Raw genomic sequence first — 14,964 nt, forward strand, 5'->3', positions numbered from 1 at the left:
AGTCTCAATCCCCATTTTACAGATGAGGTAACTGAGGCCCAGGGAAGTGAAGTGACTTGCCCAAGGTCACACAGCAGACAATTGGCAGAGCCGGGATTAGAACCCAGGTCCTCCCAACTCCCAGGCTCATGCTTGTGCTTTGCACATAGTAAGCGCTTAATAAATGCCATCATCATTTACTCACTAGGCAACGCTGCTTCTTTCATGGATCCAGAAATGTATTAAGACCATTAGGGAAAAGCGTGTAGTAAGTCCTCGGCCACGTAATTACTTATTTTTCAAAATAGCCGAAAGGGGATACAAAACAGCCTGGTGCCCGTGGTGCACGCTCTGTTTTGTTTACAAGACTGCATAGCGTTTGACAATTCATTAAACATTATAATTACCTGCCTTAATTTCATGATTGCATGTATTGTAATTATCCTAATTATGTAATAGGAAAATTCATGCACACAAAGGCTAAGAAATATTGAAGAGGTGCTACCAAGCCATGTGGGTGCCTGGAGTTAGAGGAAGGTCCGGGTGGTGCTACAATTCCTGAAATGGTAAATAGAAGGGAGATGGAGCCAAGACTGGGGTTCTGCCCAAGGAGGGCAGAGAAAGTAATCAATCCATCAATCAGTGATATTTATTGAGTGTTTATTCTGTGGAGAACAAAGTACAAAGTGTAAAACACTTTACAAAGCAAAGGACAGTACAAAGTGCTTGGAGGACGGCACAGTACAATAGTGTTGGTAGACCTGATCCCTGCCCACAGGGAGCATACAGTCTACGGGGGAGATACACATTAAGGGAAATGACAGAGTGTAAAGGTAGGTACATAAGTGCTGTAGAATGGAGGCGAGTATCAAAGTGTTTAAGGGGTACCCGGCCAAGTGCCCAGTCGATGGAGAGGGGAGGGTTGATAGGGGAAATGAGGTCTTAGTTGAGGAAGGCCTCAAGGAAGAGATGGAAAGGTGGAAAACTTTTGGATATGAAAGGGAAGGGAGTTCCAGGCCCGAGGGAGGGTATGAGCAAGAGTCAGGCGGTGAGAAAGACGAGATTGAGGTACAGTGAGTAGATTGCCGTCAGAGGATCAATTAATCAATAGTATTGATTGAGCGCATACTTTGTGCAGAGCACTCTACTAAGCCCTTGGAATGTGCAATCCGACATAGTTGGCAGAGGTGATCCCTGTCCATGGTGAGCTTACATTGTAAAGGGGGAGACAAACATGAATGTAAATAAATAATTTCTAATACATAATTTAAAGATTTATGGATTGGGTTTAGTAGGAGATAAGTGAGGAAAGATGGGAGGGGACAAGGTGATTGAATGCCTTAAAACTGGTGGTAAGGAATTACAGTGTAGAGGAGGAGACAAACATGAATGTAAATAAATAATTTCTAATACATAATTTAAAGATTTATGGATTGGGTTTAGTAGGAGATAAGTGAGGAAAGATGAGAGGGGACAAGGTGATTCAATGCCTTAAAACTGGTGGTAAGAAATTTCTGTCTATTGGCTACATGAAGGGAGAACCACTGTAGGCTTTGGAAGTGTGGGGAAATATGGACTGAATGTTTTTTTCAGAAAATTGATCCAGGCAGCAGAGAAGTTTGGGCTGGAGAGGGGAGAGGCAGGTGGCTGGAAGGTCAGTGAGGAGGCTGATGCCATAGTAATAGCATTCAAAATGGACAATCCATCTGGACCTGACCGTTGGCTATTTGTAGATTTTTATCTTCCGTAGTATTTCGGTTTCCATGCTGAGTGAATTTGAAAAAGATATCTCTGTAAGGGTCACTGCAGAGGAAGAGAACAATTTTGTGTACAGGGGAAGTGTGGGAAAGGAGAATTGTACTCTCCCAAGCGCCTGGTATAGTGCTCTGCACATAGCCCTGAATAAATACCATTGATTGATTTATTGAGAATGTGGTCCGAGAGTGGGATTTCAGAGTTGGTGAAGTTAGAGATCGTACAGTGATTTAAAGGGGAGGAGATCGTGTGTGTTCTGAGGAAGTAACCTTCATCGCCACTAGGAAGGACCTGTGATTCGACGCCACAAAAATCGCCAGACTAGGGACTGGCCACCGTGTTCTTGCCAGCCATGGAACCAGACGCTGTGGGCACTCCAGTTCGTTTTCTAGAAGCTGTGGCCCTGGACCTCACTGGGCCCCCCAGGGCCCACCCTCTAATCACCCCCCCCATGCCTGTCATCCTCATGCTGGTCCTTTGTTCTCACCGCCGCTCCACCTATCATCCATGGCATTGCACCCCACCAGCTTCTTCGTGTTCAACCCTTCCTTCCCCAGAGTGTTAGTGAATATCATTCATTCAATCGTATTTATTGAGCACTTACTGTGTGCAGAGCACTGTACTAAGCGCTTGGGAAGTACAGGTTGGCAATATATAGAGACAGTCCCTACCCAACAGTGGGCTCACAGTCTAGTGTACTGTCCACTGGTTGCAACCCACTGGACTGGAAGTTCCTTTAGGGCAGAGATCATGTCTTCCAACTCTACTGTATTGCCCTCTCCCAAACAGTACGGTAATTAAATCAAATCTGCAGCCTTCCTGGCCTGCTTAAATTTAGTGTTCTTATTACCTATTTTAAAGATGAAAATAAGTATTTCCCACTGAACATGATACTAGACCAAATGAAAGGTCTGTTTCAAGTCCTACAAACAGGACAGAGTTGGAAGCTTTTCTCAGACTTTTTAAGTGTCTCCGAGATGATTTGTTTCCTAAGCATTTGTGTATATCTGTATTTTTTTTATTTTGTGCATTCAGTTGTTCAGCTATTACATCTTAATGCTTCCTTCCTGCTCTCACTCTTTGTTGATAATTTTTGTCCGTCCACCCCACTAAATTATAAACTCCTAGAAGACAGTGACCTTTCTGTCGATGATGTACTCTCCTAGCGCTGAAGCCATGCTCACGTTAAAGCTGCAAGGGGTGGGAGATGTAAGGAAAATGGTTAACAGCACAAGATCCAAACAGTAGCTCCATGGAGAGTTGTAATTGGGAAACCAGAAGGAAGGAGGGCAGAGAAAGTGTTTCAAGGACACGGTAAATATGAAAGGCCTCAGACAGTACTGCATCCCAGGTGAAAACTGAGAGTCAGTTGCTGAGGACAGACCCGCATGGTACATTATGTCAGGAAGAAAGCGACTCTCTTTGGGCAGAACTTCACATGGAAAGAGAGACAAGGAGGCAAAAGAGAAAACTGCAGAGGGACAACCTTTTTGGGTGTTGGGTCCAGGATGGTTATTCAGCCACCCATGCACTCATAGTTGAACTCCTTCATCAGTACCGTCGTCTTTGAATTAAAAAGACAGCCAAGTATACACTCTCCCAAGTCCTTAGTAAGTGTTCTGCAGTGTTCTGCAGCCAGTAAGTGCCCAATAAATATCTTCGATAAGGATGGAGATGGATGACCAGTTCTCAAACATGTCCACAGCAGCTAAATGACGTCATGACTTGTACCATGTCAAGTCTGGTATCTTGTGTGGTTATTTTTTCTCTCTTTTCCCCAGTGTTTTAAAGGCATTTCCTCCATCATTCCCCTGTGGAAGGATATCTTGAGAGCTGAATTTGCTGTTAAGTAGAAGAGTGAAGGGCTGACTTGATTATAGATATTATCCTCTTCCTTTTTCTAAACCAATAGAGACTGAAATTGAAGAAGCCTTTTCTAGCTTAAAAAGCGGAACAGATACTTCTGATGGCGATCACTTCGGTCTTCCTCCTTTTTAGGGATTCTTCTTTTTATTTCACAAAACAAATGCTCTCAGACCTTAGCAAACTTGCCTCTTAGAGTCAAAACATAATTTACCAAATCTATTCAGATGATGAGTTTAGGCCTAAAGTATAATATTATGTTTTTCAGCTAACATAGCTCGACTTCTAAGGTTTAAAATGACTCAAGGTCATCTCAGTGTCCCATTTTCAAAGGCTCTGTTGTTAGGTAGTACAGGTAATGTCAGGAAAATCCGATCAATTTAATTGAGATATTATTTTTCAGAGGGCAGAGAGATCTCCTGTATAGAGCAGTGAGAGGAATTATATCTCACCACAGCACTAAACTCATAAGGGGACGTGTCAAGGGAGCCAAGTATGCATTTGGGGGATGTGGGTCAATTTGAGGATAGAACTTTTTAGTAGTTGGCCTACCCACAGTTCTTCTATATCTTTGCTGCCATGCTGGCAGGTGGCACTAATAATGACATTATTGAAGGTCACATAAAGGATGGGACCTGACTAGACTGTCCAGTCCTGGGGCCGAATTTTAGTTTGTTTGTTTTTTTTATGGTATTTGTTAAGTATTTACTATGTGCCAGATACTGTCCTAAGCACTGAGGTAGGTTCACACTAATCCAATTGGACGGTCTGTGTCCCACATGGGGCTCACAGTCTTAATCTCCATTTTACAGATGCGGTGACTGAGCCCCAGAGAAGTTAAATGACTTGCTCAAGGTCACACAGCAAACAAGGGGCGGAGCCGGGATTAGAATCCAGGTCCTTTTGACTCCAGCCCATGCACTATCCATTAGACTACGCTGCTTCTCAGTGAAGGCGGTTTTGCCCACAACTTCATCCATAACCTTGTTGAACTTGATTTCATTAATTATGAAAACTTACTTTTTTCTCCCTGATTCCTTTTTTACTGCTCAGTTGGCTTTATTGAATTCTATTTTTCATTACCTAAGTACATGCAAACCTTGTAATTTGGTGAATGTCACAGTTCAGTCTCACCTATTTTTAGGCTATAACCTGTTGTTTGGCAATTAAGAAGTAAGTGGAAATTTGAAAGCTTTTGGAAACATATAGGCTTGTTTGTCTTAAAAATTATTGCAGTGGGAGTTTTTTATATATATATTTTTTTAGTCCACACAGTTGTGTTGAGCTGCCCACAGGGTGTATAGTATGGTCCTGGATGTTTTTTCTTGTGACTTTTAAAACTTCTTTTTCTCTTAAATTACTAGATATTGATTCCGGGGCACTTTTCTGACACAGGAAGGGAAAAAGACCAGACACTACGAGGCCTCTGGCACATTGGATTTGGTGACGCTCCATTATAGAGTAAAAGGGTATATAAAAGGGTATATTGTGGTTCTGCATTGATCACAAGTATGCAAGCCAAAATGATCTCCAGGGGGTTTTGGCCTGATTCATTCATTCATTCATTCATACGATCATATTTATTGAGCACTTACTGTGTGCAGAGCACTGTACTAAGCGCTTGGAAAGTACAGTTCGGCAACAGATAGACAATCCCTCCCCAACAACAGGCTCACAGTCTAGAAGGGGGAGACAGACAACAAGAAGCAGCGTGGCTTAGTGGACGGAGCACGGGCTTTGGAGTCAGAGGTCATGGGTTCGAATCCCGCTCCACCACATGTCTGCTGTGTGACCTTGGGCAAGTCACTTAACTTCTCGGAGTCTCAGTTACCTCATCTGTAAAATGGGGATGATGACTGTGAGCCCCACGCGGGACAACCTGATCACCTTGTATCCCCCCAGCACTTAGAACAGTGCTTTGCCATTATTGTTATTATCAAAACAAAACAGACAGGTGTCAATACCATCAAAATAGATAAATAGAATTATAGATATATGTACATCATTAGAGTAATAAATATGTACAAATATACACAAGTGCTTTGGGGAGAGGAAGGGAGTAGAGCAGAGGGGGGGAGTGGGGGTGATGAAGAGGGGAGAAGGAGCAGAGGAAAAGGCGGGCTCAGTCTGGGAAGGCCTCCTGGAAGAGGTGAGCTCTCAGAAGGGCTTTGAAGGGGGGAAGAGAGCTAGTTTGGCAGATGTGGCTGGGAGTTGGCAGTTTGGCAGGGAGGGCATTCCAGGCCAGAGGTAGGACATGGGCCAGGGGTCGACTGCGGGACAGGCGAGAATGAGGCCCAGTGAGGAGGTTAGCCACGGCAGAGGAGCGGAGTGTACAGTCTGGGCTGGAGAAGGAGAGAAGGGAGGTGAGGTAGGAGGGGGTGAGGTGATGGAAACCTATGAAGCCAATAGTGAGGAGTTTTTGCTGCATGCGAAGGTTGATAGGCAACCACTGGAGATTTTTGAAGAAGGGAATGACATGCCCAGAGTGTTTCTGTAGAAAGATAATCTGGGCAGCAGAGTGAAGTATAGACTGAAGCGGGGAGAGACAGGAGGACGGGAGATCAGAAGGGAGGCTGATGCATAATCCAGTCGGGATAGAATAAGATATTGTACCAAAAAGGTACAAGGCCTGATCCCACAAACACCCACAGTGCAATATTGCACGATGGTTAATCTCTGGGTCACTTGGGAAATCACCTAGAATTCATCTTGCCTCATCCACCATGGAGTTGGCTAGGTATCCATGTCAAGAGTCATTGAAACTGTTGGTATCCAAGCACTATTGGATGCTGCAAAATAGAATGTTTATTTTTTCTTAATTTCAAATGATCACCTTTCATCTTCCTCTGCCAAAGAAGTTGGCTCACTTTACCCCAGTTCCCGCCACACTCAAGATTATTTATTTTAGTTCATTCAATTATTTCTTTTAGTTCATTCAGTTCTATTTCCTCACCTCCATTAGTAGTGGGCAGAAGAAATAACCGGGAAAAGGGAGAGGAGGAGGCCCTGTGTCTCTTTTCAGACATCACATATTCCACTAACATCGTTCTCGTCTTGTTTTATTTTATGATTGGCCCCAAATTTCTGTTCATGCCAAGACATAAAAGTTTTTCTGTTCAGGTGGTAATGTATACTAACCAATATTCCTTGGTTATTTTAGAATCTTGAACCACCAAGGGCTAGTTTTTTTCAGAAATCTTATAGAGTTCTTAGAAGTTGATCAATCAATTATGTGGTATTCATTAAGGCTTACTGTGGGCAGAACATTGTAGTAAGGATTTGGAAGAGTATAGCACAACAGGGGTAGTAGACGTGATCACTATCCAAAAGGAGCTAACAGTCTGCAGAAGGAGACTGACAATAAAACAAATTACAGATGGGGAAAATGACTGAATATAGTATGTGTACCTAAGGGCTTTGGGGCTGGGGTGCGTAAAGTGATTATGAAGTGCTTAAGGGGTAGGGAGGTCGAATAGGGTGGGAAAATAAGAGCTAAGCAAGGAAAGGCCTACTCATTCATTCATTCAATCGTATTTATTGAGTGCTTACCGTGTGCAGAGCACTCTACTAATCGTTTGGAAAGTACATTTCGGCAACATATACAGTCCCTACCAGGTAGGGTAGGAGGTAGGAGGGGGCGAAGTGATGGAGAGCTGAAGAGACTTGATTTTTGTGGAGGTTTGAAGGTGGGTAGAGTCTGTTGAGTATGAAGAGAGAGAGGGTTCTAGACCAGAGGATGTAGATGAACAAGGGGCTGTTGGCAAGTGAGACAAAATCACGGCACAGTGAATATGTTGGTGTTAGAGGAGCAAAATGGACATGCTACGTTATGGTAGGAGATAAGCAAGGGAAGGTAGCAAGGGGAGAGCTGATTGAGTGCCTTAAAGCCAGTGGTGAGGATCTTCTTTTTGATTGAGATGGATGGGTCACCATTGGAGGTTTTTGAGGACTGAGTTGATGTGGACTGAATTTTTTTTTGGTTTTGTTTTCTTAAGAAAAATGATCTGGACAGCAGAGTGAAATATGTACTGGAATGGGGAGAGACAGGAGGCAGAGATGGTCAGTGAGGAGGCTGATGCAGTAGTCAAGGTGTTTTTGATAAGTGCTTGATTCAGGGTGGTAGCTATTTGGTTGGTGAAAAAGGGGCAGATTCTAGAGATGTTGTGAAGGTAGAACTGACAGGATTTGATCATTTGAATGCGTGGGTGGAATGAGAATTGAGTCGAGGATAATGCCTGGTTTACTGGCTTGTGAGATGGGAGGATGATAATAATAATAATAATAACAATAATAATAATGGCATTTGTTAAGCGCTCACTATGTGCAAAGCACTGTTCTAAGCGCTGGGGAGGATACCAGGTGATCAGGTTGTCCCACATGGGGCTCACAGTCTTAATTCCCATTTTACAGATGAGGTAACTGAGGCACAGGGAAGTTAAGTGACTTGCCCAAAGTCATACAGCTGACAAGTGGCAGAGCCAGGATTAGAACCCATGACTTCCGACTCCCAAGCCCATGCTCTTTCCACAGAGCCACGCTGTATTGTGCACAGCAATGGGAAAGTTTAGAGGCAAGGGTTTAGGTGGGAAATTGAGTTCTGTTTTGGACATGTTAAGTTTGAGTTGATAGTGGGATATCAAAGTAGAGATGTCCTGAAGGCAGGTGGAAATATGAGACTGTAGGTAAGGAGAGAGGATTAGGCTGGAGAGGTAGATTTTGTTTGAAACTCCCCAAGGTTTCTCGTTTCAGTTGTTAGCCATCTATTTCCTTCCAACACCCTTCTTAAAAAATCCCAAGGTGATGTGGGAAAAGAACAAGGGAAATTTCTTCAGCAACTTTCCTCCCCACTCCACCTCCAACTTTTTTTTCCCTGATTCATTTTAATGGATATTTATCAGGTGCTGTGCATTGAGTAGTACACTCAGGCTATGCTGGGTTTTCTTTGTACGGTCTCATTTGTAGTTGGTCTTTTATCCCAACCCAAGGTTTCCTATAGGCAAAGGTTGAATTTAGGGTTGTTAGTCCATTTTCTCATCATCAGTATCATCACATTGTCACACACTAAAGAAGATCGTTACCAGAGTGACATTCCATGTTTGTCTCTGAAAATGCTTAATTTCTATGGCTTCAAGGAAAGGCTGATTCCAGATGTCCCTGTTTTTACCGACAGGTGCACGGTATGCAACCAGGTATTCGAAGCAAATAACGAACCTCTTACTAGTCCTCTGAGCACATACTTTGTTTAGCCACGGGCATTGGAATCATTACTTTTAGAATGTGAGTCTTTCAGTCACTCTTCTCTGGAACATCTGGCTCAAGTTATCTGCTTCTGCCAGTGGAGGAGGTTCAGTATATTCTTATTGACTGCCTACCCCTATACCCCTATTCTGCCTCTGTCGTCGGCTGGCATGGAAGCACATTGAATAATGCCGTATTAACGAAAGGCACTTGTCTGCCTGCTCTCATGCTCTTTACAATGTTGCTCCAACTGATTATATTTTTCCTCATCCTGCTTTTCTAAAAGAGGCTCCTGCACTGGAGCTTCAGTTCCTTCGCTTCTAGACGTTTTCCGAGGGCTTTTCTTTCTATCATGGTCCTTCTCACTTTCTCCTGCAAACGTTGACTGCTAATTTGGGTGTGGCTGCAAAGTATCACTGTGCTCCTCCCTTTGATGAAGACTTGTGCCTCCTTGTCACATCCAGATTAAATGCTGCCTCTTCTTTAGACCCTCTCCCCTATTTCAAAAACCAGAGGTCATAGACAACTGCGGCATGATTGTATGTTTAATTGGGCTTTTGAAGCGAGAAATGCAACTAATGACCCCAATTTTACCACTCTTGGGAAATACTAAAAATTAACTCTAGGGGAATGTGTTCAACTAAATTGTGTAACTACTCAGGTCCCGTTTGAGCCATTCAAACCCTGGAGGCATTTTTTCACTTATCTGGTTTTCAGCCCTCTCTCTACAGCTGGTTTTTGTTTTAAATGAAACCGGTCCCTAAGGAATTCTTCCCCACTAGACTGAAAGCTCCTCGAGGGCAGGGGTCTTGTCTACCAGTCCCAACCCCAGTGCATTGTACTGCCCTCGGTCTACAGGAGGTGCTTAATAAATACTTTTGATTGTCAGCTGTGTGACTTTGGGCAGGCCACTTAACTTCTCTGTGCCTCAGTTACCTCATCTGTAAAATGGGGATTAAGACCCATGTGGGACAACCTGATCACCTTGTATCCTCCCCAGTGCTTAGAACAGTGCTTTGCACATAGGAAGCGCTTAACAAATGCCATCATTATTATGTTATTCTGTTAATGGGATTTTATGGTTAAGTAGCCTAACTGTGCTTCAGCCTGAGGATCAGTGGCATTTATTTAGCACTTATTCTATGCATAGCACTATATTGAGCATTTGGGAGGGAAGACATGATCCCTGCCCACAAAGAGCTTGTCTCCCCTCAGTGAGGGGGTAGAGTGCAAAATGGCTCATTTTTAATCATTAATAATAATGATTAATGATGGTATTTGTTACGTGCTTACTGTGTACCAAGCATTCATTCATTCATTCAATCGTATTTATTGAGCGCTTACTGTGTGCAGAGCACTGTACTAAGCGCTTGGGAAGTACAAGTTGGCAACATATAGAGGCGGTCCCTACCCAACAGTGGGCTCACAGCACAGTTCTAAGTGCTGGGGTAGATACAAGGTTATCAGGTCAGATGCTGTCCCTCTCTCACATGGGGCTCACAGTCTTAATCCCCATTTTATAGTTAAGGGAATTGAGGCACAGAGAAGTTATGTGACTTGCCCGAGGTCACACAACAGACAAGTGCCAGAGCTGGGATTAGAAGCCAGATCCATCTGGCTCCCAGGCCTGTGCTCTATCCTGTAGGCCAAGCTGCCTCTCAAGACAGACAAGATAGGATGGAGATAGGAAGGGACAGGAACATTTTCTTCCCGGATCAAATTATCCTGGCTTAGCCCCGGTCTAGTCAGTGAGGCACAGCAGCCAAGTCAACATCACATATTAGGTACAACCACCCCTGGATGTGGCGAGGTGAGTCAGAAACGGCACCTGTGAGATCCACGCTATGGGTCTGGATCAAGGGGTGAGGTTTAGGGCTTCCCTTGGGGGAAGAACTGTAGATATGGGGGAGTCAAATGGGCTTCCGTGTGACATCATTTTGCACTGTTGTAGGCCCGTGCGGGGTAATGTGGAGATGTAATACAGAATGCTGCATACCATAATAGGTTGTGGAGGAATAGGAGGGGCGACCGATTTGGGCAGTCAAATATCCAAAGCCGGCTCTGTTTAGCAAGAGGAAGGACTGAGAGAGAGAAGGTGGGAGGGAGAGAAAGTTGATGGGCAAGGTGAGAGATTGAGAGAGGGACAGAACAAGGAGCAACTAAAAGAGAGAACTCATAGTGACTAGGAGACAAGGGCAGAAAATCTATACTACAAGAAGTACAGGGAGAGAGGAATGTAATATGGACAGAGAAAGAAAACTTCACCTGTATAACTCTTTCAGAGACTCCAACATTCCAGCCGTATTATTCAAAAGCAGACCCTCCAGCACCAGTTGGTGAAACTTGACCTGATAGTAAAATTAGGCAGCGCTACTGCCCTGGATTATGGATAGTGGATGTTTGCAAAGTTTAACATATGGATTTTAAAATCTCAGACTTTATTGAGAAATAATCTGCCTGTGACTCCTCACATAACGAATCTGCAGTATGTTATTACTGAAAGCAGTCGAACGGTAGTTTTTCATTTGATTTTCATGTCTTGCAGAGACCTATAGTAAGTGCTTGGAAGAGTATAAAAGTAGTGAAAGCAACTAGCCAAGCTAGCTCTCTTCCTCCCTTCAAGGCCCTACTGAGAGCTCACCTCCTCCAGGAGGCCTTCCCAGTCTGAGCCACCTCCTTCCTCTCCCCCTCCTCCCCCTCTCCATGCCCCCCGCCTTACCTCCTTCCCTTCCCCACAGCACCTGTATATATGTATGTACATATTTATTAAAACTATTTATTTATTTTATTTATTCTGTGTCTCCCCCTTCTAGACTGTGAGCCCACTGTTGGGTAGGGACCATCTCCATATGTTGCCAACTTCTACTTCCCAAGCGCTTAGTACAGTGCTCTGCACACAGTAAGCACTCAATAAATACGATTGAATGAATGAAAGGCGTGGGTTTTACGCTCAAGGATCTTAAAATCTAACAGATAAAAATTTAGACATTCATCTAAAATAGCGCTATGTGTATAAGATCTGAGTATGGGAATAGACATATAATTGTTCAGAGTGTTTGAAATAAGTTTTATGTGGTAAGGATGACTATAGGTTCAAACTGGTAAAGGTGGAGTTTGGTGAAACAGCTTGGGGAGGTGGACATCAACTGAAGTAGCATGGCCTAGTAGCTAGAGCATGAGCCTTGGAGTCAGAAGGACCTGGGTTCTAATCCCAGCTCCTCCATTTATCTTCTGGGAGACCCTTGGACAAGCCACTTCTACTTCTCTGGGCCTCAGTTATCTCATCTGTAAATTGGGGATTAAGACTGTGAGCCCCATGTAGGATATAGATTGTGTCTAACCTGCTTAGCTTGGTATCTACCCCAGTGCTTAGTGCATTGCCTGGAGCACTTCATAAATATCATTAAAAAACAAAAACTGGGAGGTTTCCTGGTCTTGGTGAGGGGAGGGGTCATACTGAAAGCAGTTTAACTCCAGTGTACTGAATAGCAGGCAGTCCTAGAGGGTCTGGTCCCCAGGCTAGCCTTCCACACTTTGTGTGTAGATCCTTGGGGTCCTGGCTGGGTGGCTATAAGTGGATCTATCCGCTTCCTTCCCCAGCAAACCGATAGGCGGGATGATAGGTCATCAAGGGGCTTGTGTAGGGAAGGAGGGGGGAGATTACTTCTCTCTATAAATACTGGTTCATTTAGTTCTCTTCCTCCCACTTATCCTTGCTCTTCTAACACCAACCTACTCACCGTGCCTCGTTCTCGCCTCCTGCCATCATAGCCTCCTTCCAGCCAGGAACCCCTTTCACTTCCAATCTGACAGACCAGCACTATCCCCACCTTCAAAGCCCTACTGAAGTAATGTCTCCTCCAAGAAGTCATCCTAGATTAAACTCTCAACCCCCCTCCCCCAACCTTAATTCCAACGGTCTCTCCCATGAACTTAGTCCACCAACTAAACACTAATGTTCTCACCCCACTCCCACAGCACTTATGTTCTGTGCCAGTTGCTTCCCTTAATTGTAATTTAATGTCCATCTCCCTCACTAGATTGTAAATTCCTTAGGGGCAGGGACTGTGTCTACCAACTATATTATTATTATGATTATTATATTTGTTTAAGCATTTGCTATGTGTCAAGCACTACCCTAAGTTCTGGGGTAGATATAAGATAATCAGATAGGTTTCAGTTCCCTGCCCCACATGGGGTTCAAAGTCAAAGTAGGAGAGAGAGCAAGCATTGAATTCCCATTTTACAGGTGAGCAACTAGAGGAACAGAGTGACCAAGATCGACTGTTTTGTATCTCTGAAGCACTTAGTACACTGCTCTGCACACAATAAACATCTAATAAATGCGGTTTAGCTACTGCAAGGGCCAGGAAGTGCAAGTTGGTAGTGATACCAACTCTGTTTTTCAGGCTTATTTCTTAAACCTTGAAGTTTCATTTTTATCCTTTGGCAAGCATTCTAGCTCCCTCAGATGTAGCTTGAAAACCCAAAATGGTCTCCCACCATCTCACCTACTTGAATTGCATTTTGTAAGGCTGGAGAGAGCATTTGGTAGGAAAATTGGGGAAATTAATCTAATTGGATAAGTGTATCTAATAGAAAATTATATTTAAAGGTAGTTTGTTTTGCTCAGAGTAGGGAAGAGGGTTCACTGATACATACAGTGCTCAGTGAACACAATTGTTGAATGAATGAATAAATGTGCATTTTTAAAAAAACAATATATGATCTCCCATCACGTTTCCAGCAGGAAGCTATTGGCTATACAAAAAGGTCTATGAAAAATGCAAAGTGGAAAGCATTCTATTCTCTATTAATTTTCAGCAATTACATTATTTTCCAGAACAATCATTTAAAAGAGAAAGGCTAGTATGAGGGAGATCCCTTAAAGGTTTTTGAGGGGTTTTTTGGTGCTGGGAAAGATTGAAAAACATGTGAAAAAACTGAGACAATATCACTTATGAGATTTTTTTTTAAATCATTATGCCTTTCTCTGCTTTCTTTTTGTATTTGATGAAAATTCCAGAATGATCCCAAGGCCACAAAGGCCTTAAAAAGCTGTGAAAATTGGGCTTAGAAATACACGCGCTTTGTGATAGGCTTGATACCTGAGTGGAAAACAGTAATTTATAGTAAGAAATTGCTGAATTTATTAAATATTCCTTCTGCATTTCCTCCTAAAATTCCAAACCACAGCCCAATTCTTTGCCTCCCTTCCTTAAGAACTAGCTAATGCTCTCTTCCACTTCTTGAAGCATTTTCTAATGATGTTCTCCCCTTCAAGCAGTGCCCCATTAAATATTGTTTACTGACTGATTTACATAACTCATTGCACTGAATAGTTGTAAATATTTGGGTTTCTAATTCCATTTATTTTGGAGAATATTTGCTTAATCCCCCTTGTACACTGCAGATGTCCTGGGTTGGTTATTTGTTTGTCATTTTCATTGTTGTCTCATTTGAAATTTAAGGCCCTAGAGGGGAGGAATTTCATTCAGCAAAGTTTAACTTACTTTGTACTTAGTATCATTTGATGCGTACTAAATATAATGTATGGTGATTTCATTGCATTTCGATAACATTGCCATGGTTTCTTTTTTGTGGTCCATTCCAAAGCCTCACAAACAAGACATAATTTGGAGGTTCAGATTATCTCTGAGGAACATGTAAGCAAGTGATTGACATTTGTGAATAAGAAAGCAGTTTGAGAATTCAGAAAGCCTGGATATGTATATTTTTTTAACCTTGCTTCATATATTTTAAGAAGCAAGGGTTGAGAAACATAATTTTATGTTCCTCTTTAGGTCGCTAATAATTCTCATCATTTATAATTGGGTCTCACTGGATTCTATAGAAGCTGCAGAGGTACATGAGAACTAGGAACATTCAGTGGCTTATTAAATTCGGAAGACAGAGTCAAGCCAAAAGTATATTTATAGAGAATTAATTCTTAGTACATCAACTTTTTATCACTTTGGTACCCCAGCCCTTATCTAAATATCCCTTAATGTCTGTCTCTCCCTGTGGACTCTCGGCTCAATAAGTATGATTGATTAGCATAAGGAACTCTTGGGTCAAAGCACTCTGTTCGTGCCATCTTCACAAAGTTGTTGCTCTTGGATTAAATTC

At 42.9% G+C, this 14,964-nt stretch overlaps 1 protein-coding gene across 1 annotated transcript in view; it reads left to right on the plus strand.

Moving 5' to 3' along the window:
* SNX29 (sorting nexin 29) overlaps nucleotides 1-14,964 on the plus strand; it is a 557,276-nt gene that overhangs the window by 415,556 nt on the left and 126,756 nt on the right. The window lies entirely within an intron of this gene.

This window comes from Tachyglossus aculeatus, chromosome 21 (genome assembly GCF_015852505.1).
Source record: "Tachyglossus aculeatus isolate mTacAcu1 chromosome 21, mTacAcu1.pri, whole genome shotgun sequence".
In the NCBI taxonomy this organism is placed as follows: domain Eukaryota; kingdom Metazoa; phylum Chordata; class Mammalia; order Monotremata; family Tachyglossidae; genus Tachyglossus; species Tachyglossus aculeatus.